Source organism: Trachinotus anak, unplaced genomic scaffold (assembly GCF_046630095.1).
Source record: "Trachinotus anak isolate AG129_WGS33_773 ecotype Australia unplaced genomic scaffold, CSIRO_AGI_Tana_v1 ptg000001l, whole genome shotgun sequence".
Classification (NCBI taxonomy): domain Eukaryota; kingdom Metazoa; phylum Chordata; class Actinopteri; order Carangiformes; family Carangidae; genus Trachinotus; species Trachinotus anak.
Genome location: NW_027273852.1, coordinates 998652 through 1026010, shown reverse-complemented (window position 1 = coordinate 1026010; position 27359 = coordinate 998652). Strand labels below are relative to the sequence as shown.

The following is a 27359-nucleotide window of genomic DNA, read 5'->3' as shown; positions in this document are numbered from 1 at the left end:
TCATATTCACGCTACTCCAGAGTTTTCGAGACCCTAAAACTATGACTTCTTGCTACGTTGCCGGACCTGTTTTAGTTTGAAAACTCTGGGGTTGTGTTGTAGTCTGGACAGGCAGAAACAATGGAAACGATGAAGCAGACACTTAACTCGCTTCCTGAGTGGGTTTAATTGGTCACGACTACCAGTGGTGAAAGCAACATGAATAACGAATTACAAGCGTTACTGACCTTGTTGTCTTTGCAAGCAGCTGCTGTGCAGTTAAAGCCTACATTTTATCAAGTTACAACTGTCTTTGCTGTTTCTTGTTCGTAGTATTTTCTGCAACTACCCACCTGCAGAGTAGGTGGGTAGTTGCAGATGGTAGCCCGGATAGATAAATGGCGATTGTTAGCCTATTGCAGCTAAACCACTATAGCTACCACTAGTAGCGCTATAGAGCAGTGTTTTTACCAGTTTTGTTCATATTGTGAAGACGGATGCAAATTCATGTCAGTGGTTTCACTGTTCTGTTGTCGGATACAAGAAACACACCATGAAATCTAACAATATAACAACAATGGCAACGAGGAAGAAGACATAAATCAGCAAACGCAGATATAATCATTGCAGGATATGACATTTTTTTAAAATTGTCTTTGCAAATTTGGAAGAAAAAAATGTGTTCTTCACATTCAAGCATACACACAGAGTATTTGGTGAGAAACAAGGAAATGCTGCACATACAGGAATATATTTGTTGTCATTTAGACAAAGTGTACAACAGTTTGTCCACCAGAGAGCACCAATATACATATCTTAGTCAAAATTCTTTAACAAAACTTATTTATTAGGGCTTCTGTAAAAATTAAGCTGATAAATATCTTCAGATATCTTTAGTGGGAAAATCCACCATACTGGGGAGTTCCCTGCAGCTTGGGATCTGGGCCAATCCAAACATTTTGTAATGGATCAAAAATACATTAGAAGCCTAATATAGGGCTGTTTTTTGTAGTTTACATTTTGGAGATACAAGGTTTTTACTGGACAAGATGAAACTCAATGCACAATATGATGAAGGATAACAAGAAAGCATTGGTTTATTTTATGGGAGCACAAGTCACAGAGGTGAACAGCGCGCTGCATGTAATAACACGTTAGTGGTGCTGTGATTGTTAGAGAAGCGAGTGTATGAACCTGTAATCACAGCTGTTAATGTAACGACTCTACAACAACAGCTCCTTTGTGTGCATCTGTTGTGTGTGTGTGTGTGTGTTGGAGTAAGAGCGAACGAGCGAGAAACTGAACTGAACAACTGAGAAAAAGGAGAAAGCTGAGTTTGTTAAACATCATTAAATCTGTAACTCACCACCTTGGGGAGCAATCAAGCTCCATTTGTAGCATATCTTTATAGAAGGGAGAAAGTCAGGTAATGCATCCTGTCAGGAAAATTGACTGGTCAACAGTTTGCTACTGGTAATTTATCAGATTTATTAAAGCTGGCACTTTTCATCTGCAGAAAAATTGTAGCAGTAAGGGGAAACACAGCTGTGCAGTTTCCATGCACATAAGGGTCCATGTCTCACGATGCATGAAAAACATTTCGGCTGACTGTGTATTTATAGAGAATAGGGGCACATTGAGCAGCTTAAGAAGGCACATTATAGAAATCCACTTCTGTTTAATCAGAAATATAACTGAGATGTGAACGTTAGGAGAGAAATAAAAATGTTTGCTTCTTATCCTCTACAGATGTGTGCAGGACTACTGCAGGAAATTAGGGCTGAACAATGTGCAAAACAAATTGTATTGCAATTATTTTTAGTAGATATTGCAAGTACAATATGAGTCATGATTTCGGTTGGGATGATTATTTTTGAATTTTCACTGAAAATTTCAAAAAATGATAATGATGTGATTTTTGTTGAGGCTTGTACCAAAACAGACATGTTCCCTTATGTCTGGAGAACATGATTTGTAGGCCAGGGCAATGTTGTGACACATTTTTCCTTTATCAAAAAAATTGTAGGTCCTCCAATTATTATTATTATTATTATTATTATTATTATTATTATTATTATTATTATTTTAGTTTAGTTTAGTTTTTTTGCCGCTCCTGCGATTTGGACATTGCAATTGGCCATATTGCAATTTAGATAATATTTTGGTTAATTGTGCAGCCCTTCAGGAAATAAATGAATTTTACTCATATAGCGCTCAGGAATAAGCTAAACTATAATTAGAGTGATAATGGGGAAAAACACTAATAATGTCCTTTTAAAATTTACATTAGTTTTGACCTTTGTGTTCATTGACGACAAGGAAAACTTTCTATCTTGAACTTTATATTGTATATGTGACTTTTACAGATTGGCAAGCAGAGCTGTAGGAGGAGAAAAATGGACCAGACTAAAGCGTGTCTTTTCACAACAGCAGCAGTAGCCAGTCTCTCTTCATTTGTCCTAAACTGACCTGTCCTGTCTCATGGTTTTGAGCTGCCTGTCTTTCCTGTGCTGAAAGTCTTCTCTGTTTTGCTTGTCATTCTTGGCTGAAGAAGTATTAGGATTATTCATCTGAACTGACAGTAAACATATCACATGTTCAGTATAAAGGAAAATATCCAGAATATCACTTCTGTGTTAATCTTCACAATATTTACCATTAACTGACAATGACACACTCCGGTGTCACTGTCTCAAACTTCTCACGCTTACTGCAGATCCTGCACAGAGAAGCCTCCACCTTGACTAACAGAAAGGAAAAGATCTTTATATGATAACCAGAAAGTAGAACAGAATAAAAAGGCTTGGGTTCTATGATACGTGCTTAACTGTAAATATGTAAATTGAGTCTGTCTGTGAAAGCTTTCCTTGCAAAAGGAGTTTTTGACAGCTGCTCCACAATGCACCCCAACTCCTCGTCATCACACTACAACAACACACGTTGGCCAAGGTGATCAGTAAGAAAACTGATACCAATTTGAGAGGATAAATCTGTGTCATTTGCTGGTTGCCTCTTAATCTTTAGAGAGTAAGGACAGCGGTAATTTTCTAAGGCGCAAGTTAAGTTTCCACACATGTCTGCACATGCTGCAATATCATAACTGATCTCAGAGCGGTGAAAGCTGAGTCAAGGGCAGCTTGACAAGACACTCTGGCTATAGTCTCTCATCAAAGGGCCCAGGATCATTCTCAATGCACAAAAATACTGCTCCCATCTCTGCTTGAAAAGCTCCAGTGTTGTCCAGTGTTTGTCCAACAAGGTCACAACCATGATAATGACAGAAACTTTAGACACAACAGCGGGTTGTTAAGCTAGCTTCCAGAGCCTGCTGTGGCCACAAGAGGGCAGTCGATTACAAGATGAATGCAAACAGGCAATATGAGATCCTTTAGGGGACACAACACTGTTCTGAGATCAGATGTAAGAAGAGATATCACTTCCACTTTGGTATTGTTCTGATCAATGTCTATATTTAGTTTTGGTCAAGCACTGCTCGCCTTGCTTGTCCTGATGTCATGCTGCTGGTATATACACAGTTAACTGGTTTAAGAAAAACAACGATTCTATTGTATCAGCTTTCAGAAACAGATTGTAAACTACAAATAAACAGCACACATGATAGAAACAAGAAAAATAAAAGAAGCTAATTTCAGGCTAATTTCACAGGTCACATACAGTTCAAAACAAACCTGTGATTGTAAATAAAATTGTAAAGAAATGCTCATAAAATTAGTGCTGAAACTTATTTACTGAACAAGTTGCACGTTGCACCTGATAACACCAAGTTCTACAGTGTAGTTTGCAAACAAACAAGAAAACAAGCTGCGGGTGACCGTGAAGCGTTAGCAGAAGATAATGTGCTCACTTCTTTTTATTTACATAATACTGTGTTCTGCAAAAACCTGTGGGTACTTGTCTTTGACCTGACTGAGAGGGCAGAAGAATCCAAACAAAATCATACTTATTGCTTTTGAGAAAAGTGTGATTAGTATTCAAGATTCCTCAACGCTCATTCACACAGAATGACCAGTGTGAAATGTAACTGATCAGACAGCAGCATAGCAGCCCAGAAAATGATCCTGACAGGCCTCCGTTTGCTTGGATATTAATCTCTGCAGATGTCAGAAGACACATACAAACACACACACACACACACACACACACACACACACACACATAAATTAGAATATAAATGTCATTTTTGAAGGAGCTCACTACAGTTTCCTGTGTTATTCTGCTGATTTCCCCTCAGGCTGTGACATGCTCCTACATAATTTACTGTTTCCATGGGAATGTATTGTTGTTGTTGTTTTTTTTTTCCTTTTGTTTTTTGACAAATTAAAATGCATCGTGAATATTAAGGCAATGTGGTAGAAAAAGATACTGAATAAAGCACAGTGTGCTGGAGACAGATTTACTGCCATATGAACTTGCTGTTGTTGGCAGCCTGATGTAACTCAGTTGCCAGGTTTGTGTGAGAGCGCCAGTCTCAGTGGCCATGTTGGGGTCACTCGTTCTGTCCCGTTTTTGTGTATGATGTCCAGTGGTTACTACTTTTCTTTCTCTGAGTTTGTGTTCGCTCTCGTAGACCTGGGTTGGTGCAGACTGTGTGAAGTCTGGGCTGATTTTGTTAGAGGAGCTGAGCCTCATAATCAGCTTTTCTGACGGGACTTTTCTCCATCTTCTCCTCTTGGCAACACAGAGCTTTTTAACAGTGTGATGTTTCAAGAGAATTGTGCCACTTTTTTTTTTCCAGCTCAATAAATTATTTTTGTGTTTCTGTGGACTACGATGATGTTCCTATAGATTTTAATGGTTTCAGTTGATTCTTTGCTAAGCCCTGCCCCCCTGAGTTACTGCTCCTGCGTCTATCAACCATGAGCTGCTTTAAACGCTGCCTCTGGCTGACTTTAATGTTTCCAGTGGACTGATTTTAAAACTTAATTAGTAATTTAATGATTCATGTAGAAGGCATGGAAACAAAGGAAGAGATTATAACAGAAGTATAAGATCAGACTTTTATTGTGTTAAATGGACTGCACTTCAGTATTTTGCCCAAGGTCACTTCCAAGCTGACTGGAGGAGCTGGAATCGAAGAACCGACCTTCTGATTAGTGGATGACCCACGTTTCCTTCTGAGCCACAGCTGTGTTCAGTTTAGCTGCTCAGTTCACATACTAGGTCAAGCAAGACAAAGTTTAGATTTATTTAAAGTCATGAAAGTAACTTGTAACTGCACAGATCAGTGCTTAAGTAGTGATGATTTGCTCTTTGGTAGTGGAAAAAAACGTTCGATCCTTCAGTGTATGAAGAAATTCAAAACTTTACAGGCCTCCTGTGCCTAGTTGACGGTTGCTAAGCTATGACTGAACAATCGCTGTTCATCACTGTGAATTGACATTTAGATATTTATTGTTGTTCTCATAGTCTTGGGTGATTATGGGGCCACTTCATTGTCATATACATATCATGTATCATGTATATATTTTCAGCCAGGTTTGGCTTGTTATGTGCAGGTCTTTAGATTTTTTTGTGTGTCAGGGAAAATGCTCATAAATTTGTTGTGTACACTTCACTGGATAGTCTGTATAGTATGATAATGTGGAAACCATGTATCTCATTTATACTCTGTATTGATGAATAACTTAATGCTTAGGTAGTGATGTACTTCAACTGTAAACTTTGTATGACTCATCAATACTTATAATGATAGCAAATTTGATTGTTGTATAAACGATCCATTTGTTGTGCACTGTAGTTCAGTGGCTGCAGTGCATGTGCAGGACATTCCTGACACACTGGTCAGATGTATACACACACATTCACCCAGCATGCAAATGGAAAAAGGTGACGTACAGTATTCAATAGGCGCATGCACTGGGTCTTGTCTTATCAACACAAGCACATAGCACTGGCAGAGCCTACACAGACAGTTCACTAGCCGATGGCAGCTGTGATGAGCAGGCAGAAAGCCGAGCCTCTCTGGGCATAAATATGTCCAGTGACAAGATATACAACTGGCATTTCCATTTCCAGTTGAAGCCTCGACGATTGCTTTCTGCTCCTTCCCTGCAACTCATGCAGGCGTGCAGTACACACAGACCAAAACCAGGCCTTGCACACATGCGTGCACAGCACAGGTGCATCACACACGCACAGTGAAGGGGTCAAAGAAAGGATATCTAGCAAAATTAAAATTACCTCCTCCAGTTTAAATGAGGATTATGCAAGCACCATTCATCAAATGTACATTGGTTCTTTGTGCAGTGGAGCTGTTAACTCAAAGCATGCTCAGTCAAGCTCGAAACCAGAGCACGCTGCTGGCTTGAATGAACCAGATACATTATGTAAGTTATACATTATTCTTACAGTAAATAAATAGATAAAACATGGGGTTCCCTGTTGGCTCATCTGGTAAAACACATGCCATCAAGACTTAGTCCTGACTGCAGTGACCCGGGAGTCCTCTGCTGCATGTTGTCCCCTCTCTCTCCCTGACTTTCCTGTCTCTCTTTCACTGCAACTATTATTTTAATGGAAAAAAATGCCTGAAAAGATAACTAAACTTAAAAAAAAAAAACTGAAAAAAAACAACAACAAAAACAAACTAGAATTACTGCCAACCAGCCAAAGTGCAGGAAGTATGGTCAAAATCTTCCCTTCCTGAGTTGCAGCATTGGATAATGGCCAGAGATGTTTTTGCAGAACAATATGATGTCACAGTGAAGTTGACCTTTGACAATTTGCATATAAATTGTCATCACTTCATTTTATCCTTATAGGCATTTCAGTTAAATTGTGACATAATCAGTGTATGAATATGTGAGTTATGGCCGAAAACATGTTTAGTGAGGTCACAGTGACTTGACCTTTGTTGTTTGTGCCAGGTGTAATGAAATTCCCTCTGAGTGTCCTGATATATTGCATTCACAAGAATGTGACATCACTGTGACCTTGAATTTTGACCTTTTTCTGTTCATCTTTGAGACCAAGTGAATGTAGGTGCAAAATCTTCACAAATTTCCTCAAGGTGGTCTTAAGATATCTTGTTCAAGAGACCAAAACTGTGATGTCACTGTGACCTTTGACCTTTGGCTACCAAATTCTAATCAGTTCACCCACGAGTCCCAGTGAATATTTGTGACAAATTCAAAGAGATTCTCTCTAAGATACGATGTTCATTAGAATGGGACGTGTGGACCGACGCACCACCTGAAAACATGTTGCCTCTGGCCCCGGCTCTCACCAGCACCGAGACATAAAAAATAGATGAAATATTGTTATCAAATTGTTACACAGAACTGTATTGCAGAGTTGGATGAGCCCAATCACTTCACTACAACACAACCAAATCATGCTTTTGCGTCCACTGAGACATTGCTCAGTACAATGAGCACTGCTTTTGCCCTTTAGAAAAAAATATCTATGTAAACAATAACTATTAAAAAAACAACACACCTTCGGTAAGGCAACATTTACTCCTGGACCACAGCTCACTACACCCCGAAGGTGTTTTTTTGCTTCCACACACTCCATAAACTAGATGATGTGACAAAGCTAGTTCACATCAGAGTTGGAGAAACTTGAACTCTCGATGAGGGTATTTCCTATTGTGTAATAGTTGTAGAGTTGGCTTGATGTTTAAGTTTTCATATGTTGTTCTTTTACAGTGTCAGTGAAAAAAATAACACCTCTGAAGCAAAAATCCCTAAAACGCAGTAGTCAAGAAGGCTGATGCGCACTCTCCAATAAACATAGCATGACTAATCCCCTCCTCACAAATGACAAGGCCTAGTCATCTCGCACACAATGACTTCAAAGCAAACCGCTTGCCACAACTCAGACTTGAGTGATGGAGCTACATTTCCGTCAGTGGCACACAGGGTTAACTAAGCAAGCAATTTCAGCACAGCAGCATTTGCTAAAAAGCTTGATGGGACCAGCTAAGCTCCTGTGATTGGCCTTTGTGTGTGAAAGTGACCACTTAAGTGCTGCGCTGCCCCTCCTGAGTGTGTTTGTAGGCATAAGCATTTCCTCTGACTTTTTTTTTTTGCCTGCTTGCACAGTGTGTTTGTCTATTTGTGTGTGTGTGTGTGTGTGTGTGTGTGTGTGTGTGTGTGTGTCCTTGAGATAGTATTGCTGTGTGTGTGTATGCTTGCTGGTGCATTTGTTTTGCTGTGTGTGCATGTGTGTGTGTGTGAGAGAGTACGTCTGTGTTTTTAAATGTCTTGCTTCATGCTGGTGGTGCTGTACGTTGCATCATTTTTAAACAAGATTTTAATGGCCCATAAAAAAAACTGAATTACTGCAGTAAAGCAGCTTTTGAAAGAGAGAATATTCACAAAGAAACGTCACTGACCCAAATACTCTTCGGAGACAAATTAGTCATCTCAGTTTAATGCAATGCATTATCACCTTGTTTTAAGTTTTATTTTAAAGTAATGCCCCCAAGGACGTTATATATATACGACGCAGTCAAATAAAATACAACATTGATCTACTTTCCAATGTTTTAGTTCCACTCCAGTATATTTCATTTGATGTGACACATTGATTATGACGTTTAATAGCTCTCAGTATTAAAGCTATTTCAGGATGTTTGTATAAAACGCAGCAGCACAGTCCCCTAAATGTATAAACAAGGTAAGCTGGGAGTTGTTTACAGCCTTAGCAGTGGAAGGTTTTCATTTGCCCTGCACTCAGATGATCTCAGTCAAACTGCTGAAAACTAAAGGCCAAAAACCCCTGATACATTTTCACAAGAAGAAGTGAATGTGGTTGAAGTCAGGCCCGGCAGAGCATTACCACAGAAGATACCAGGTCTTTGCTGATGTGACCTCAGCAAAGGATAATGCCACAAAAAAAAAGAAACCTAATGACTTGATTTCACTGTGTATAGACAAGGCTTCAGTTCCTGCGCTGGACATCTTACTGATGATGTGAGCATTGTCAGCCTGCAGCAGCTCACATTAACTATCACTCTGGTTGTTCTCTGAGTTTTCATCTAGCACCATCATCAGGTCAAAGTTTGAATTTGTCCAATATATTTTTTTTTTTTTTTAAATGACACACTGACACACTCAACCGGGAAGGTCACATCTCACCTGCTCGTCACCAGCAGCGCTCTGAGCGTATCAGCATGCTGACAGTAGCTTTCAGCTTAAAAACACCACTGTGAATAAGTACAGCCTCGCGGACTCAGAGAGTATTTGTGTATATGACAAAGTCAGTGTCCCACCTTGGTTGTCTCACACTGTTTCCATGACAGCAACATTTACAGTGAGCAACAAAAATTGAACTTTGTGGATGAACACTTGAACCTCCTGTATACTGACAAAACATAGGAATGTGTTTGTTCCCGTACAGAGGACTAACTGCGACGCAGAATTCATTTCTGTGTTTATATATTAAAATCCAATTACTCCAACCTGTCACTTTGGAGTGTAACTCTGCATAGTCACACACAGATTAGAGAACACACATATGTTTTGCTTTTTTATCTTTAATGTAAAACATTGAGCATGTGCTATAAAGTAGGCAGTGGGTTTTTTAAAAAAATGCACCATTCATTCATTGCATAATCTTTCATGTGTTGTTAATAATTTATATCCTTTACAACACAGACACACACTGACCTGTACAAGAGCTGATTTTTTAAATTTGTGAATCATAGAAATCATTGATTCCAATACACTTAAATTCTTTCCAGTCATCACACTGATTTCTGTCGATATGTCAAACTGGCAGGATGCTCCATGTTTATTATCATTTATTTTGGTCCAACCTCCTTTTCTGTCTTCTGTAAGTCAACATAACTTTCCAACAAAATAAGAAAGTCTATGTACATCTGTATTTATATAAACCCTATAAAAGGCGATTACCGGTCATGTTAGCACTGTAAACAGCCCCTGAAGTGATATACAGTCCAGTTATATACAGTGCAGTATATAAGAACGGCTCACCTCTGTATTCACATTTACATGCTTGTATTGTGAAACATATGCGTATCAGTACCAGTGCCAGCATCAGCTTACTGCAGCAAATGACTGTGGGCTTGAAGAGTGTCCTTTGACTGACAGAGTGTCTGCTGGCAAATAGTGATAAATAAGGCAATGTTATGCACGGGGGATTGCTGGGATGGCTTCCAGTGAAAGCTGCTCACCCAGCACGTACGCCCAATGAGTTTCGCCAGCTTCCCTCCCATAACTTATCCACATTAGTGTCTTTGTCTGGGCGAGTGTTCTGCCTGCGCACATGAATGACATGAAACTTAGATTTTGCTGCTGATCTTGGTGGCTTCTAAATATATATTTACATTATGATGAATCACAGTCTTTTCTGAATCTTCGTGATGTCCAGTCTGTGTGGTTTTTTCTTCTCTCTCCTGCTTTTGTAATGAATGTATGAGGTAAAAGGTCGGTCAGGTTTGGACGGCAGTACCTGACTTGTGCTTCATAATTTCCCTCTCACTCACATACTTCAGTGCTCAGCTCTGCCACCGGTGCCACATTATTATTTTAAATTAATCCTGTAGTGGAAACAAAACACAGTTGTAGCATAATTAATTCATAAGTCCTTGTTTTTACTCTAAACAAATGCACTTTTACCAGCTGCCTTTGACAAACACATGCGTGCACACAGTTATGTGTTAGTATAGATTTTGTATAAACTGTATGATCATTTTCATAGGTATTATTTCACACATATTACACTGTATGGTGGTCTGCTGCCTCCCCTCTCAACATAGCTTAAATACAGTGTTCTTGTGTGTGTCTGTGGATGTGTGTGTGTGTGTGTGTGTGTGTGTGTGTGTGTGTGAGAGAGAGTGAGAGAGAGAGAGAGATTTACCATCGGTGAAGGGCGAGTCCTTCAGAAGACGGGGTCACTGCTCTAATCTGAGGAGGTGATGATATTCTGAGGGTATTTAATGAGAGGATAAGAGCAAAAGTGAAGTGTGGGGGGGGCAATGCGTATTAGCCTTTTTAGATATCATTAAACATTAATACTGTCAGGGGACTGGAGCACACTGGGGTGCTCTCCATTGACTTTCATGCTGCTTGCTAATAGAGTTTCACCTCCGGGGACCTCCACACCCCCACCCAGCCCCCCACCCCTCGGTGCAGCGCTAAAGCTAAGGAAAGATCAGATTGCCACCCCGCTTCTGAGGATGAGATTAGCGTGTGTGTGTGTGTGTGTGTGTGTGTGTGTGTGTGTGTGTGTGTAAGGTTGTGCACTCTCTCTTGGTCCCTCTGTCTTTTGCTCATGTTGTATGATATATGCAAAATATAGCTTCTAAAACTATTAAAATCCCTGTGGGGGCTTGCATATATTAACCCAACACTTAATCCTGAGAAGCGTTTTAAATATCTTTCTACACAGTGTTATTTTTGTTTGTTTTCCATTGTAAGGCTTTGAGTATCTGGCAAATTACTTACGCAGTTATTTACAGTTATTTAACTTACAAAGTTAAAGACTTTGTACTAGTTGTATCAGTTCATCGTTTGCCGATTATTATTATTTTTTTGTGGTTTTGTGGATTGGTCAATGTTTATGTTTAAAACAGACGTCTCGGTCATAATTTGGAGCCTCTTTATGTACACGTACATTAGATTTAATCATTTTGCAGACGCTTTTATCCAAAGCAACTTACAAGTGAGAGACAACATTTAACTTTTGTTCATTGAATATTACACCTCAGTAGAGGTGCAACTAACAAATGTTTTTTAATAATCAATTAATCCCTTGATTATTTTCTTCATGAATGGTTTAGTCCTCATAATGTCAGATTTCTTGTCAAACTAGTTTCCTGTTAATTTGTAAAATAGTTGCCTTTTATTTTTCTATCAATCAAATAATCAGTTTACTCCTCACAGGTTGATTATCTTCAGTTATCAATCATGCAAAATATATACCAGCATTTCTTCTGTTACTATACTTATGTTAACTTTGCTAAATGGTGTTCTTACTTTAACTTGTGTTCAACAGCAGCAACTCATTAAATCCAATTCGCCTCTAACCGGTGTTTGTTGCATGAAACACCAACAGAGGGCAGTGACTCCCTTCTAAAGAGACGACGCTTGGCTGCACACACAGGGACTCAAACCGTGTGTGTGTGTGTGTATGTGTGTGTGATGAATGACCCTGTGTGCTCACACTTCTCAGAGGAGTGTGAGCCGATGGCGTCAGAGGGAGCTGTTACTGTCCAGAGCTTAAGTTACAGTGAAACCAAATTTAATAAGTTGATCTCATTCACAGGGATCCCTCTCCTGCCCTCTCCCTCCCTGGAGCGCTGTCTGCGATCTCATCTGCACCATGTAAGAAACATTAACACAGCATTTCCGCTGATGAGTCTTTTAGTTCATTTTGGCCTAATTTGAAGCGGAGCCCCGTTTCTAAAACTGAAATGTAATAATTCATTTGAACAGCAGAGGAGAGCGTTGTGTTCTTTTCACACAGTCATTGTTGCCTCTTAAGCAGTATTTTCCTCTCTCTAACAGATCCACCGAATTAAAGTTCCACAATTGATTTGATCTAAATACGCTTCTGCTGGCGAGGTGCAGCAAAGTAAGTGGTCGTATTGAATTTGATTCACACACAGTAAATGCTTCAGCTCTTATCCTCTCGGCACCCTGCATCATAATCAGTGAGAAGTTTCACTTTTCATCAGTCACTTCTGTGGTTTCCACACTTGGCAGGAGCAACGCTTGTAATGCACATATTTAAATATGAATTATCAAGCATAGTTTTCTATTATAAAGATCAAGAGAGCCTCAGACACCGATTTAATTAGAATTTACAATTAGTGAGAGAGCTTATAAACCCTAATGAATAATATGGCTGTGTTACTAACACATTACAGCACAATTATCTGGTGTCTTGTGCTTGATATTAATACTACTAAGGTTTTGGTCAAAATACCTTTTATTGTGAGGGGGAGGTGACAGTAGTCTGAACAGTGTTATGGACACGTTACTCTTAGCAGCACTGGCAGTTGTAGGTGTGACAATGACAGCAGTAGCCATGAAACCAGAACTGTAGAAGCCTTAACATCAGTTCAGGCAGAGGGAGTGCTTTTGATTCAATCTGATGATTGTAGGTCTGTGTGTTTAATATTATTTATTGCTTATTCTAAATTGATTTAATTAGTGTATTTATTTTGTTTTTTAGTTTATTCAATCAGCATTATCGATTACTACATGTGTTCATGTATTGTTTCACCTCTTATTACTATAGTTCCCACAAGTAAATAAAGCAGTTAGATTTAGTACCCACCACACCATTGACACTATTTATCTCACTGTAGGAGGAAGCTATATGTATTTAGCTTGTTCTTTTACTTAAATGATTTATTTTGAATATATCTCTACATTTATTTACTTAATTTTCTCTTCTACCTGTATTAATGTATATTTGGATGTTATTGACTGAATCAAATGAAATGTAGATGGGTCACTCATAGTGATCGTTTATTGTATTAGTTCTATAGTCTTCATATGTACTGCATGTTGAGTCTCAGGAACTCCTCTCAACCCCCTTCTAGCAAGAAAGGCGCTGGTGAACCCACTATCTGTCCAGCACCAAACAGCTGACAAACCAAATTAGTGAGCAGAAAACCAAACAGAGCACCTTCCAAGATAAACACTCTGATGTTTTTCTTTTGTCAGATGGCCAGCTCATGTAGCTCTGTGTCTGGTGTGTGTGTGTAAGTAGATAACTGTTTGGCGACACATTAGCCAAAACACCTGTGCCAACCAGAGATACTGTACGTGGTAGTTATCAGTCATTGTCACTCTTTTTATCTGTTAGGTCCCCATGACTCAGCCATCACCTGACTGTGAGATGGCCCCGTCGTACTGACATGTTCTCTTGTCTTGACCTTGTGATCTTCAGGTGAATCGGCCAGACATCTGATCCCCATTCTGCTGGGAGGCTGCCAGCCACAGGTCACATGACCTGGAAGAAAAAACCTAGGAGACTTTTGGGATCCCTCTTCGGTCAGTCGCATCTTCCTACTCTTGTGTGCACTGTGAGGTTTGCCCTGAAATGTATTGATCCTGTGCAGAAACACAGGCATCACCAGAAAAACAGCCCACATATTGACAATGTTTACATGTCACATCATTTGAAGAACATTGCATGTACAAATTGGAAAAAAAAGACTCACTCAATATGTATATATGTGTACATATATTTAATTTCCATAAATGAAATGTGTTTTTATTTCATAGGTACATATATAAAAAAATCATATAAGAAACCTATATGTCAGCATATATGTCTAGCTCATACAAATATGTATGTTTAAAATTAATAGGAAATGAATGAGAAAAACATAGATAAGAGTATTGAATTTCTTTGTTTTAATAAACAAAAAAAAAAAAATTAAATTGAACATATTATTAAGGGCTGGTTGCAACATGTTATGTAAAAATGTATCATATATATTTTTAATATATATATACAAATACAAATGTTACTATGGGTATTGTATGTTATATCTTCATATATCCAGATGATTTATATATGTGATAATAAAATATCCCCTTATAGTTAATATGAATGGCAACATCACTGTTGTTATATGTCATATATTACATTTCTGTATGGGATGGTATACTGCCCTGTACATAAAAATACACATAAACATGCATTTATACAGGCATTCATACAAATCTGATAAAGAGATTTTCTGTTCTCTGTTGCAACCTCTCTGCTTATTTCTGTTATTTTTCTCTGGGCCTCAGCATGGGCCGGCTATCAACCTGAAGGGAAGTCCAAAGGCTGATGAACTGATCTGAGTCTGTGTGAGACCACACTGCTCTGGTGTCCTATATGCCCAGGGAACACAACATCCAGCACAAATCTGGTGAGTAACGAGACTCATTTGATCTGTCAATGGTAAATTGATGGGATTCACTCCTTTCCATTACGGAGGAGTTTATGAAGGCAGGTGCTTTGAAGTTTATAATGGATGATGTATGATGAAGACTGTGCCATGGACAATGACATGTGTCAGATGATTTTGGATTAGCCTTATCTTCTAATTTGATTTTGTTTTGTTGGAAGGCCGGACAACAAACAAGTTGCTTGCTCAGCGTTTTTCCACAACCTCCTGCCTCTTCTTCATCTCTCTCCTGTCTGTCTGCTTCAGTCTGTCTCAACACGTGCGCCTTTGGATAAAGTAACATAAACCCAACCTTCAGCCCTGATCACATATCAGAATTCATGGCTCCGTCTCTTCTGTTAAAAAGCCTCTGTTAAATTGAGTCATTATGAAGCTTTGGAGCTCTACTCCCAAACAATGTTTACAATAAATTTATGTCTATAAACGAGCCATTAAGCATTCTGACAGGGTTCGGGGATGTTTACCTTTCTGTCATTGCAGATTTGCACATTGAAAATCAAAGCAGAGTTTAACTTTTACCATCTTCAGTATAATAATTTGTCAGGGTGTTCATACCTTTCTACAAATAGCGGAAATATATCATTCACCCCTCTGCACATGTAGATTCCCTTCAGCTCCCACACCTTTTTCCTGTACATGAGCCTCATGTTTTACTGTTTTTATGTCTTTGGTCATCATCTTGGTTATGAAAACATACATACATGACAAAATAAAAGTTGATGTCCTGGTCATAGCTCAGTTATGCAATCATACCACTGCTGACATCAGTCAGTTGGACATCAGGGCTGAGAGTATTGGAGCAGCAAAGAGAAATACTGCCCTCCCTTGTACTGTCTGGTGTCACGCTGCCCTCCCTTTCCATCGCCTGTCTGTACTTCAGTCATAGTCTGATTCTGTGGTTTGGTCATTTTAAGATAAGATACAGTTTGTAAAGATTCATATCTGGTCACACTGTGCAGTGCCCTGTGTACTGTGAGGCAGGTATTAAAAACAAAAAGAAAAGCGCAGTGTTGGGTCTTCTCAATAGATAATTCAACTCATGGACTTTTAGTCACACGCCTGCAGTTCAAACATCAGCCTTCAGATTCATGAGTCACAAAAGGTTCGTCATGTCATTGTGACATTTATCAACAATTGGGCTTCTGAATCCACTTTCCCACTTTAAACTGTAGAGAGTGAAGATTTGTTCAGGCAGATGTCGATGTAACAGCTTCTGCAATCTTTCCAGGGGTCGAGTGTTGCCAAGAAAAGGCAAAGCAGACAGGTTTGGAAGTAGCACATCAGTGTCAATTCTTCATAAATACACAAAAATCCTTGAAGAAAAGACAAAGTAACACATGTACTTTAAGTACTTAGATAAACAAGTTTGAACACTGTTTTGTATTACTGTTAAGACGGCTTAGGTGTAGGAATTAATGTATTTACCTATCAGGTAATGCTATCAGGCACAAACACAGATTAGTGGACCGAAAGCAAATTGGCTCAACACGCACCTCCTCCCAGATGACTCAGTCTAGCCTCACAAGAGAACAACACTTAAAGTGCATTTGTGCTGCTCTTGTCAACTCAGAAGGTCAAATATTCTACTCTGAGGAACTTTAACTGGAACATTTTAAAAACTAGAGGTTAACTCCAGGTCACTGCTGACTGAGTTTGCAGTATGAATTGTGATGTTTCATTTCAACTTAAGACGGATAAATATTTTAGTACAGTGAAGTAAAGAGTGAAATGTACTAAATTCCTTACTCACTGAAAGTCGCTGTTTGTTGGTCCACTTGGTCTGTTTTGTCCATAGACTGATGGATGTAGCCTCCGTGATGTCACCCATAGGTTTCTAAATAGTGGTTTTGAAGCTCAGAGTGGGCTGCTCCACCGTCATCATCTTGGCAGTGACTGTCTCCGCTGAACTCTTGGCTAATCCGAAAATGGGGATCAACTCGTTTTTGAGGAACTGCTGTTTCTGGCACTTGAATGTTGGCTTCATTTTTCAGCCCTGGAAGTTGCCCCCTGGTTTTGTCCAGTGACTGATGATGAAGCTCTTGTTGATATGTTCACTTGTCATTTCCGGAACTTCCAAAGTTGATGAGAAAGCCTGACTGCACCATAAAACAACCAGTGCACTATGCATTGATATAGAGAGATCTGCTTAGTTACATTTACAGCAATGTACAGATTCAAGAGGGGACATCAGTGCGCTTCCGTCTGACAAACAGCTCTTACTAAACTCCCTGCATCTGACTCGTATTTCGTATCATCATTACCGTTTGTGTTATTGTTGTTAAACAAGGAAAATGAAAGGGGCTACATATTTCTCTGCCATTGAACAAGGTTTCTTGACGGGAGTGGGTGATGATGGCTTGACAAAAACTTCAGCCATTGCTGTGTTTACAAAACATAAGGTTATAATTCACCCTCTAAGCGATGCTGTGGTGTCAGGGCAGATTGAAGACCACAGCGACTTGACATCAGAAAGGCAAGACAGGCTGAGGTTAGCTGGTTAACGTGCTAACTTCAGTAGAAGAAAAAATGTGATAGAGACAGGAATTGACATTGGTGTTGCTTTCCATCGCTGGACACAGCTCTTGGCATGTAAAGGAATGAAGTTTGATGCTGAACTTGCAATGTTTCAACTAGCCTTGTAACAGCCCTTAATACTAACATTGGCTATGTAGCAATAGCAAAACTTACAAACAGCTCTTTAAAAGGGAAACTACTTGGAGTAGTACTTGCAAGGGAAGGACGGACTATACTGAGGATTTACAATATACAGATACCCATGCAGAAGAGTTGCCCAGTACAACCACTCTTGCAGTGTTTGATTGGCCACCACATGGACTTACTGGATTGATTTGTGGAAAAAGTAGAGCTGGATTGATTTTTTTTTTTTTTTGCCCAGACTAAAGAGCTATTTTTCCAGACTGAACTCTCCATGGACACAACACTCTCCCTGATTATTGGCCCCCAGGATCTTCATGTGCAGACTTCATCTATGTCCTATGATGTCTTTCTTTCTTACTTTAGCCATGATAAAGGTTTTACCAGTGGGAGGTTTTATTAATGGCTGCGAAATAAGATTCTTCTGTACAGCAGGTCTCTCATTTTGTCCTTTTTTGTTCTTTTTAAAAATGATCAGCAGCATGTGAGATTTTTCTAAATGGCTAAAATGTTCGAAACCACAGTTTAGGTACCTTTGAGTTTGTTCAGGTTCTTCCTCTTAAACAGTTAAGTGTTCTTCCTCTGCTGATTTCCCAATATACAGTCAACAAAATAACAAAACGTGGAACTGGCCAGCAGCTAAAGACAGCAGGCTATAACATCCAAGTCATGTTACAAGGGGAGCCCATACTGTATGAGTTGCTGTGACAGAGATCACCAATCTTTAAGTCTCTTTTAAGGTTCATGTAGGCATTCAGTCTAACATCACTGTTTCATTTCAGAGAAAAAACATCAAAACAGTGAGGGGGAGGAAAGGAAATAAAAGTGCACAAGTTTCCTTTCAAGTTGTTTTCTGGTCGGTCTGTCTGCCTGTTGGTCTGTTTGTATTTAAATCTTTGAACCGGTTCCTTTGAGCGTTATACGTGCCTGTGCATACACGTATGTGTGTTGTGACTGTTAATACTTGCAGCAAAGCTTTACAGACTGATCCTGAGAAAAAAGGAAATCTAAGCCGGCTGTCTCCACAGAGCACTGCGTTGGACTGATACGACTAAGTCAGCAGACCCTGGCTTCCTGTCATAACGCTATAGGCAAAAAAACACTTTTCCTCCTTTACTTCTACCGAGTCTGTAGCATACGGCAGATTAACTAGACACAAACACATCTGATATTTAATACACATGCAGTTATCTTTGAAAAGCAGCATGTACATTACACTGGCCAAATTAATAACCTGACATCATAACAACACATCAGGTGTTTGACTGGTCAAATAAAACTTGACACATTAACATAATTGTCCAGCGTAATTAATAATCAGCTTTGAAATACATCATACCACCTGGAGTGTTTAGATTAACTTCACATATTATTTGATTTAAAGAAGTTCTTTTGCTTTGGTGGATTCAATTACATTTGCTGATATAGAGAGCAGGTTGTTTTTTTTATAGTTCTAAGTAAAATGATGTTTTTAAGTCTAAATGCTCAGGGACAGTCAAGCATAACCACTGATTTCATGTTCATGTTGCTTTTTGTTCTTTGAATCTTCAGATGAATGAGGATAATGGTGAACGGACTATTATAACTATATTGAGCACAGGAAGATCTCTGCTGTGGCTGAGGGTGTGTTGAGTAATTATGAGCAAGAGCATATCTGATCAATTATAAGATTAGAATGAGTGCAGCCCATCATCGACTAAAACATGAGGCTTGTGTCGTTCATAAAAACTGAAGCGCCCACATTTATTCTAAAGGTGTTTCCGCTGGGTGTAAATGATCCTTCTCAGCAATTTCACACTTCACTCTGATATAGTTGCTGACATTATGTGTTAACTGCCCAGTGCAACTGCTGTGGTCACCAACCAGTGCCAGGGGAGCCACTGGGGGATAAGTGACATACACACAGGGGCACAGAGGAAGTGTTCGTGGATCCTTTTTAAGGAAGGGAGGCTTAAACATTTACTGTCTTCTCAAAACTTCCTCTACATAGGATCATTGAAAATTCAATCCCACACATGAGACCTAATAAATCCACATTCTATGGTAGCAGATAAAGCTCTTACACAACTTTTAAAGTACTAAAACATCATATTTACAGCTCTGCCACCATTATTATTATGCTTTTAGGTTCAGCATTATCCCCAAACTAGCTGAGGAGGAGCACTAAAGCTCTGCAGAAATGCACTGAAGTCAATTATTAATGAGCTGGCTGAACCTGATCCTGGAGACTCATTATATGACTCTAAAATGTTGAAGGGGGGTTTACCAGGTGCCGGATGGCTGCCTGCTCGACTCTCTCTGAAAGCCTACTTCTACAACTAGACGTCTTTAAAATTTGGATGTTTGCCAGTGTCCATTTTCCTAACTTGTGCATTAACTTTGAATATCACAAAAGCGTCAAGGGTCAGTCGTTAGTTTTGACAGAGCAGCACAGGTGGGTAGATGTGCTGGGTGATTTAGTCTGTTGTTGCTAGGGATGTAGCCTCTGGGTTCACTCAAGCTTCTCATTCAGTAATGTTGCTGTCAGACATTGCTCGATGCACCATGAGGTAGGTTGCATCACAACCTGCTTGTTTCTGCTTTAGAAAGATGAACGGTGTCATTAGATTAACACAAAACTATTAAAGTCATTTCATGAGAGGACAGAACTTCATTAAGTTATACCATGAAATGTTAAACTGGTAACGTAACAAACCTTTTAAATGAGCATCTGTTCGTTTCATATCTCATCAAGATTTGATTTGTTTACACCTACTTAAAGGCCACTTTTGTCCCTGATCAGATTAATCTGCAGCCCACATCAGCATCTTGCGTCAGTTGCCGTTAGATGACGTCCAGACTGGATGTGTCATAAAGACAGAGGAAGTAGTCAAGGTACAGAAGCTGTGATGTGAAAATTTCAGAGTGAATGGATAAAATAGCTGCTTTTCTAGAGCGTTGACAGATGTTATTGCAGGTTGACAAGCATCAAAACACAGCTGGTGTGGGCTTCTATTGAAAACAATGGATGTGGATGTTTGACTGATGTCATACGCTGGTGTGTGTTGCCCTTTATATTTTATAAGAGATTACAGTGGTCCATGGCGTTGTGAAAACACAAATCATCAGTCCATCAGTCCACACATTGGATATTTTGTTGAGTATAGCATCTTAGCTTTATATATATATATATATATATATATATATATATGTATGCTGTATCTTATCATGTGTTATTGTAGGCAGCAACTGCTAAACTGGACTTTTTTCAGCCTCCAACTATTACAGCATACTGTATTTACAGTATGGACTTTTCATCAGCACATTCATTTTGAAATTAAATAATGGATACTACATAAAAGTGCCAAGTGTCAGCTTGTTGGTTGACATGAGTATTGGAAGAACTGTGTGTGCACTACAACCCTTATAACTTACAGAGTTCTAGACTAACTCAGCACGTGGCTCCATCAGTGACTGAATGAAGTCCTTGACAATAGATGTGCTGACATTCTGTTATCTGAAACCTTTTATGAATGATTTGTTGTTGTGTTTTATTTTCCCACTATATGGACATTTTATATTTTCGTGTAACTTACCTTTGTTTTATGATGTGTTTTGCTTTTCTTTTGTTTTCCCTTTTTTTTCTGGTAAGCACTTCGTAACTGTTAAGAGGAGTGCTAAGTAAATGAAGTTTATTGTTATTTGTATCTTCCCTGGAGAAATTCACTGCAGCAGCCTTCAGCTCTTGCTGGTTATGGGGTCTCTCTGCCTTTAGTCTGGTATTTAGTAGACGTACAGTAATGCAGCTCAGTCGGACTGAGCAGGTCACCTGTGATCGACTCAGGTGACCTCTTCACCCTGAAAAGCTCTGTGGCTGCTTTGACCGTATGCCTCTTCCACTGGTGCCATACAAACCAAAGCCAGAACCAAGCCAGCACCATGTTTGACAGATGAGGAGGTGGCTCATTTGTGGGTTGTGAGCCGTTGCTTTGTTTTTTCAGATTTTCCTTGATTTTTGTTTCATCAGTCAATAGAACTTTGTTTCAGACCTCTACTGGTTTGTTTTTGTATGTTTCTGTGAACCACAGCCTGAACTTTTTGTTTTTGAGGTTAACCAGAGTTTGCAACTTGCAGTGAACCCTTTTAGGTTCTGGTCATGAAGCCTGCTCTTGATCATTGACAGAGAAACATGTCTGCCTACATCCTGGAGAGCATTCTTGACTTGCTGTGGAGTCATTAAGGGGTTTTTCATCTTCACCATACAAATTATTTTCTGCTCATCCATTAGACCTGTGCCTCACAGTCGACCAGGTCATTTTCCAGTTTTTGGGTGCAGACCTGCTTTTATAGGATCTACCCAACTGATTCTGGCAAATCAACAACCATTGATTTTTCTCTGATAGCTGACAGCTCCACTTCAATTGAAAAATGGTGTTTGCTATATCTCACACATACAGTTCTTTCAATATTGATGTCAACCGACTTGAATTAAAGCTGAGATCTGGCACTTTAATGTAGCATCCATTGTTTTATGTAAAATTGAATGTGCTGAAGCACAGAGGCTAAAGTACAACAAAAAGTGTAATTGCCTAAATACTTAGTCTGGACTGTAAATAAGAGTCTTTTGTTATGACAAACTGTATTTCAGTCCTGACTGATTAAAATAGTGCAGCTGACATTTTGAGCAGAATAAACTTTTCTTATTTGGTGACAAGCTGTTTCTTTATTGTCACTTGCAGTTTTTTTCCCCCGGTCTGTCTGTAAACTGTGACTGTCAGAGCTCAGCTATCACTCAGAGAGACAATGACTGGATGTGTTGCTCCACATCAAGTACGTAACTGGGCACAGTAAAAGACTGACTGTGCTGCTGCTGACACGTTGGCTTCCATCAGATAAAACAGCTGTAGACTCTACACTGTGGTCTGCTTTAATTAAACAAAAAGCATCTTCACGCATTTTCCCTGCCCATCCACAGTTTTGCAGCTGCATGAAAATGCCCACTTTTCATTGTTTGATACTTACTGTTTTTACCATCAGTAACATGGTGGCAACTATAACCACACAAATCGTCAAAATTAAATTCTGGCACTGGATATGTACACTTGCACAAAGTGTTAAATACAAACTGTTTTCTCATGAGCTGCCAGGATATACAGCATCCAGAGAAAGCTACACTGCTTCTTTCATGTACTGTACTTTTCAGATAAAGCATCACAGACCAGCAGGATGACAAACATGATTTGACATGACTCTGGATTTTGAAGTCGGAGATGTTCAGACATTTACCTTTTGCCTGGAACTTTAAAAACGATAATGAAAAGGGCAGAGCTCTATCGCCAAAAGCTACATTTTTTTCAATATACCATTAGAAAGGAAAAAATATATGAAAGCAGCATCCACTAAATGTAAATAACCATGAATATATTTTTTCCAGTAATATACCACAGGTGTAAAGCAGCTACAGGATGAGATGTTATGATTCAGCATGTCCTTTATAGATAATGGTAATGACGTGTATGTTCTGTGTGTGTGTGTACACGGCCAGTGTGTGTGAAAATTATTTGTTATTGATCCTGTAGTTTTGTCCATTTGTCACTTTTCCTTTATGGTTTAAATAAACTTACAAATAATCAGCTTAAAGCATCTTAACACCCACAGTCCATGAAAGAAATGCTAAAATGCTAACTTATTACCGGGTTTTAGGACTCATTTCTGCAGCACACTATTGACAGAAAATTCATCTATTTTGATTATGAGTTAATCCTACTAGTCTTTTAAAGCAAAAATGTCCAGTGTTCCCTGGTTCCAGCTTCTTTTGTTGCGGTTCTTTGTTTTATATCAATGCAAACTGAATAATTTTGCAGCCTGGCAGTTGATCCGACAAGACAAGAAATATGACAATGTAACCCTGTCTTGAATTTGTCATTGTTTTCTGACACTTTACAGAAAAGAAAACACAAATTTACTTTTCAATCAATCAAGAAAATAATCAGCAGATCTTCCTTTCAAAGTAGCTCACGCAAAAGTTCAGAGAAAGTACAAACCACAGATGCATAGTACAAACATTAAGCCACACAACTTCACTCAGTAAATCCAAATGTGGGGAAATCAAATACAGAGTTGTCCCACCCTTCTCCAACAGTTGTTAGTCAAATGAGTTACACTGCTGTCAGGTTTGTTAATGTCATGTAAAAAAAAAAAAGAGCATATTCAGCTGATCTGGTTTGGAGATCAGTTGCAGTGTTTTGATACGATATGTGAATGACTGGAACTAATATAATGTAGCTCTCAGCCACTTTCATTTTGACAAGGTAGGTTGGACCCCCCCGATCTGTTATTAGTGAAAATGCATGAAAAAGTGTTCCATTGCAAATTAAATTAGGTCCACTACCTGAAGATCACTGAACTGAGTGAATTGTTCCATTTAACAGTGGAGCTGTATAAAAGCTGTGTTGCATCTATTAAAAGGACTCTTGCTTTCTTCTTTTTAGACATTAATCCTTCTTTTGTCTGGATGCAGATATGGTGGTGGATCCATGTGTGGTCTAATGATGTTTTTTTGTTTAGGATAGAGGAGTGCCTCAGTCACACTTCAGAAATATAAAGTTAAACAACAATAATCATGTGTTCTGGAGAAAAAACTTACAGTTCAAGTAAAGCTGACCTTTCTGCCCTCCCCCCTTTTTTTTTTTTTTTTTTTTTACTCAACCTCTTGTAATGGCCTTCAGAGGAATGTTGGAATGTCTAGGTAAGATGAAATTTGTTTGGTCTAAAACAATCTGATATCTCACGGTGGTAATTGTCTGACTTGACCATTTCATCCTCTCTGAAAAGATCAAGGTTTAGGTGCATGTTGTATTAACCCCAGAAGGAAAGTTAGTAGCTTAAACCTGAGAGGTTCTTTGAATGGGGACCATATAACTTACAATAATATCTAGGATCATGAAGCAGAAACTTTATGGTTTCTGTGATATTATACTGAATCAAGCACAGTACTGAAATATTAATGCCCATTTTTGTATCTACCAACCAAAAGACAAGTAGTGCAGCGTATACTGAAGCCATAATGAGCCAGTGAGCATCAGCATTCAAGCAGCTGCTATCACATCTCAATTCAGTAAATGATTCACATTTGTGTTCTTGGTTAGAAGAAGTTGCAGTACGCTTAGTGGTAATTGCCTATTTAGTATTTCAACATTATATTTTCCACTCACTACTCAAATGTGTGTTTGGAAATAAAACAAAACACTTTCTCTCTCCCTGCATGTTAATTTACCACACAACCACAGCCAGAAGTTTGTCCTGGAGGTTGTAGATAATTAACTGTGCAACAACCAATGTGATTTTATGGAGAAGTGTCAGACTGCATCTGCATAAAAGCTCCAAAGTGCATTGATAAAGAAAGTAGTGCAATGCAGAGTATACAACATATTTGACCCTGTAGATTTCATTTTCACATGAACACACTGTTGTAGACATGTTCAATTAATCAGACCATCGAAATAAATAGATAAATAAGTCATAAATTGACATCCAAAAGAAAGTGAGAATTTTCTGCATTTCTCAGTTTTATATCATTAATATCTTTTGGTTTTGAAGAGTAGTTTGACAAATAAGCAATTTGAAAATGTCACACTGTGTGTTTTTTTTATTTTTTTTATTTAATCATTTTTTAATACTACTTCCTGACATTTTATAAACTAAATGAATTAAGTTAAAAATAATTGACTGGATCTTCGCAGTGTGTAATGATGTAGTGTGCGTCATCGAATTTTTCTTATGATAGAGTTGTTTGTGGCGTGCAGGTTGAATGAGTTGACCCTCTTTACTTAGACAAAGTGTTATAGTTTTTATGCTTCCATGCTGGCGACAGCAAGAGCTGGAGGCATATTGTTTTTCGTATTGTCCGACTGTACATCCAACTGTCCCATTCTGGTGGACATGATATCTCAGCACCACCTTGACAGAACTTGACAGATTTTGGTGGTCAAAGGTCAAGGTCATGGTAACCTCACAAAATGTGGTTTTGGCCATGTGAACACAATATTTCAGTAAAGCCTTGAGGGAAATTCTTCAAATCTGGTAAAAATGTTCACTTGGACTCAAGGACAAACTGATTGGATTTTTGTGGTCAAAAGTTAAAGGTCAAGGTTATTGACCTCACAGAACCCTTTTTAGTCATTACTCAAGTCTCCACACAGCAATTATGACAACATTCACACAAATGGTTAATATTTTATATGACTGGATAAACAAGGGATGTAATCTGAAACTAGTCTGAGTGGCAGAGGCAAACAACCACGAGGTGGTAAAGTTTCAACTCGGGACCTCTATGCAACATTGGCATCTTAATCATTTCCTTGATATTGCCAAACTCTAAACACTAATGTACGTATGTTAAACTGTAGACACAGTATATTGGTAATGCTTTAATACATTTATTTGCTACTTTGTTTCTAAGACTTGACTGTTTCTAAGACTAAGTTGTGTTGGAGTCTTACCGTGTTTAGACCTATTTATTGAGGCCTTGGTTTTGTTCATCATCAGCATGTGAATAAATGTGTCTGGGCCTGCCTTCAGTAAATTGTCATGAATTAATTAATTAATGAAATTATCAGGACCCAAAAGCAGAACTTGACACAGACACTTCTCAGCAGTTCAAAACATTCTTGGCTGTAAATGAGTAGAGATGAAGGTTTGGGAGTGACAGGACAGGCAGCAGAGCAGGAAGCTGAGCCAGAGCAGAGAGCAGAGCAGCAGAGGCAGTGAGCTGGGTGAGGCACTCAGGAGGACAAACAGAGGTGAACCTGAGGCACAAACACACAAAAGCTGAACTGAGCTCAAAAACAACACATTCAGTGTTCAGGCAAAACACAAAAAAATAGAAGTTGGCGGTAGCGTTGTACCACATTTTCCTGACAAAGACTAGGTTGAAGAGCCAGGGTTTAACTACTGCATGTGTTTGTTGAGTTGATGAGGTGATGAGTCGCAGGTGCACAGGTGGACACAAAAACACGGGAGCAAAACAGCAGAAACACCAGGAATGAGAGAGAGGCACAGCAGATACCATGACAGATGTATGAAATACAGCCAAGACTGAACCACTCATCCATTTAATCTTAATTATTACACTTGCAAATTCTGCAAAATTAACATAATGTTGTTCTTATAATGCAACTAGCATTGGATGCAGTCCTGAGTTAAAATAGATTTAATCTTTTTGACACCTTTAGGACGACAGGCCCCCATAAAGTGACCGTGTAAACAGATTAAGGTCCCCACAGCATTAGTTATACCTGGACCACACTCACACTCTCACTCTCTCTCTCACACACACACACACACACACACACACACACACACACACACACACACACACACACACACACACACACACACACACACACACACACACACACACACACACACACAAAACAAACACTACTCTATCTATATTGCATGCTGGGTCTCCATCAATGTGGCTAAAGCACAACACATATCTATGACTTACAGACACTGACAGGAGCGAGCGCTATCAGAATCAGGAGAATTGAATAAACGAAACATAAAAGCGGCGCAATAAGATAAGACTAAGGTTTGCAAGTGTCGTTATTGACCTGGAAAGTAATTGCAAATGTGTTATCGATCAATCAAAAAAACACACCGGGGAATGTCTGGGACAGTGTCCTTAGGGTAAGAAATGGAATCATTCAATTTCAGTGTTGATTAGTGCTCATTCTGTTTGCTTGTAGCCACACAGTGGCATAAAATCACAACTGTATGGTCATTTGTATGAAGCAGTATGGCCAGGTTGAGGCAGCATGAATAGTGTTTCCGAATA

At 39.0% G+C, this 27359-nt stretch overlaps 1 protein-coding gene across 4 annotated transcripts in view; it reads left to right on the top strand.

The window, feature by feature from the left end:
- LOC139624894 (poly(rC)-binding protein 3) overlaps positions 1-27359 on the top strand; it is a 67590-nt gene that overhangs the window by 11553 nt on the left and 28678 nt on the right. For all 4 annotated transcript variants that reach the window (XM_071484553.1, XM_071484501.1, XM_071484324.1 and 1 more), the window contains exons 2-5: positions 12235-12293; positions 12477-12543; positions 13870-13973; positions 14724-14845. The gene's annotated coding sequence lies outside the window, so the exon portion shown is untranslated. The remainder of the gene's footprint in view (positions 1-12234; positions 12294-12476; positions 12544-13869; positions 13974-14723; positions 14846-27359) is intronic.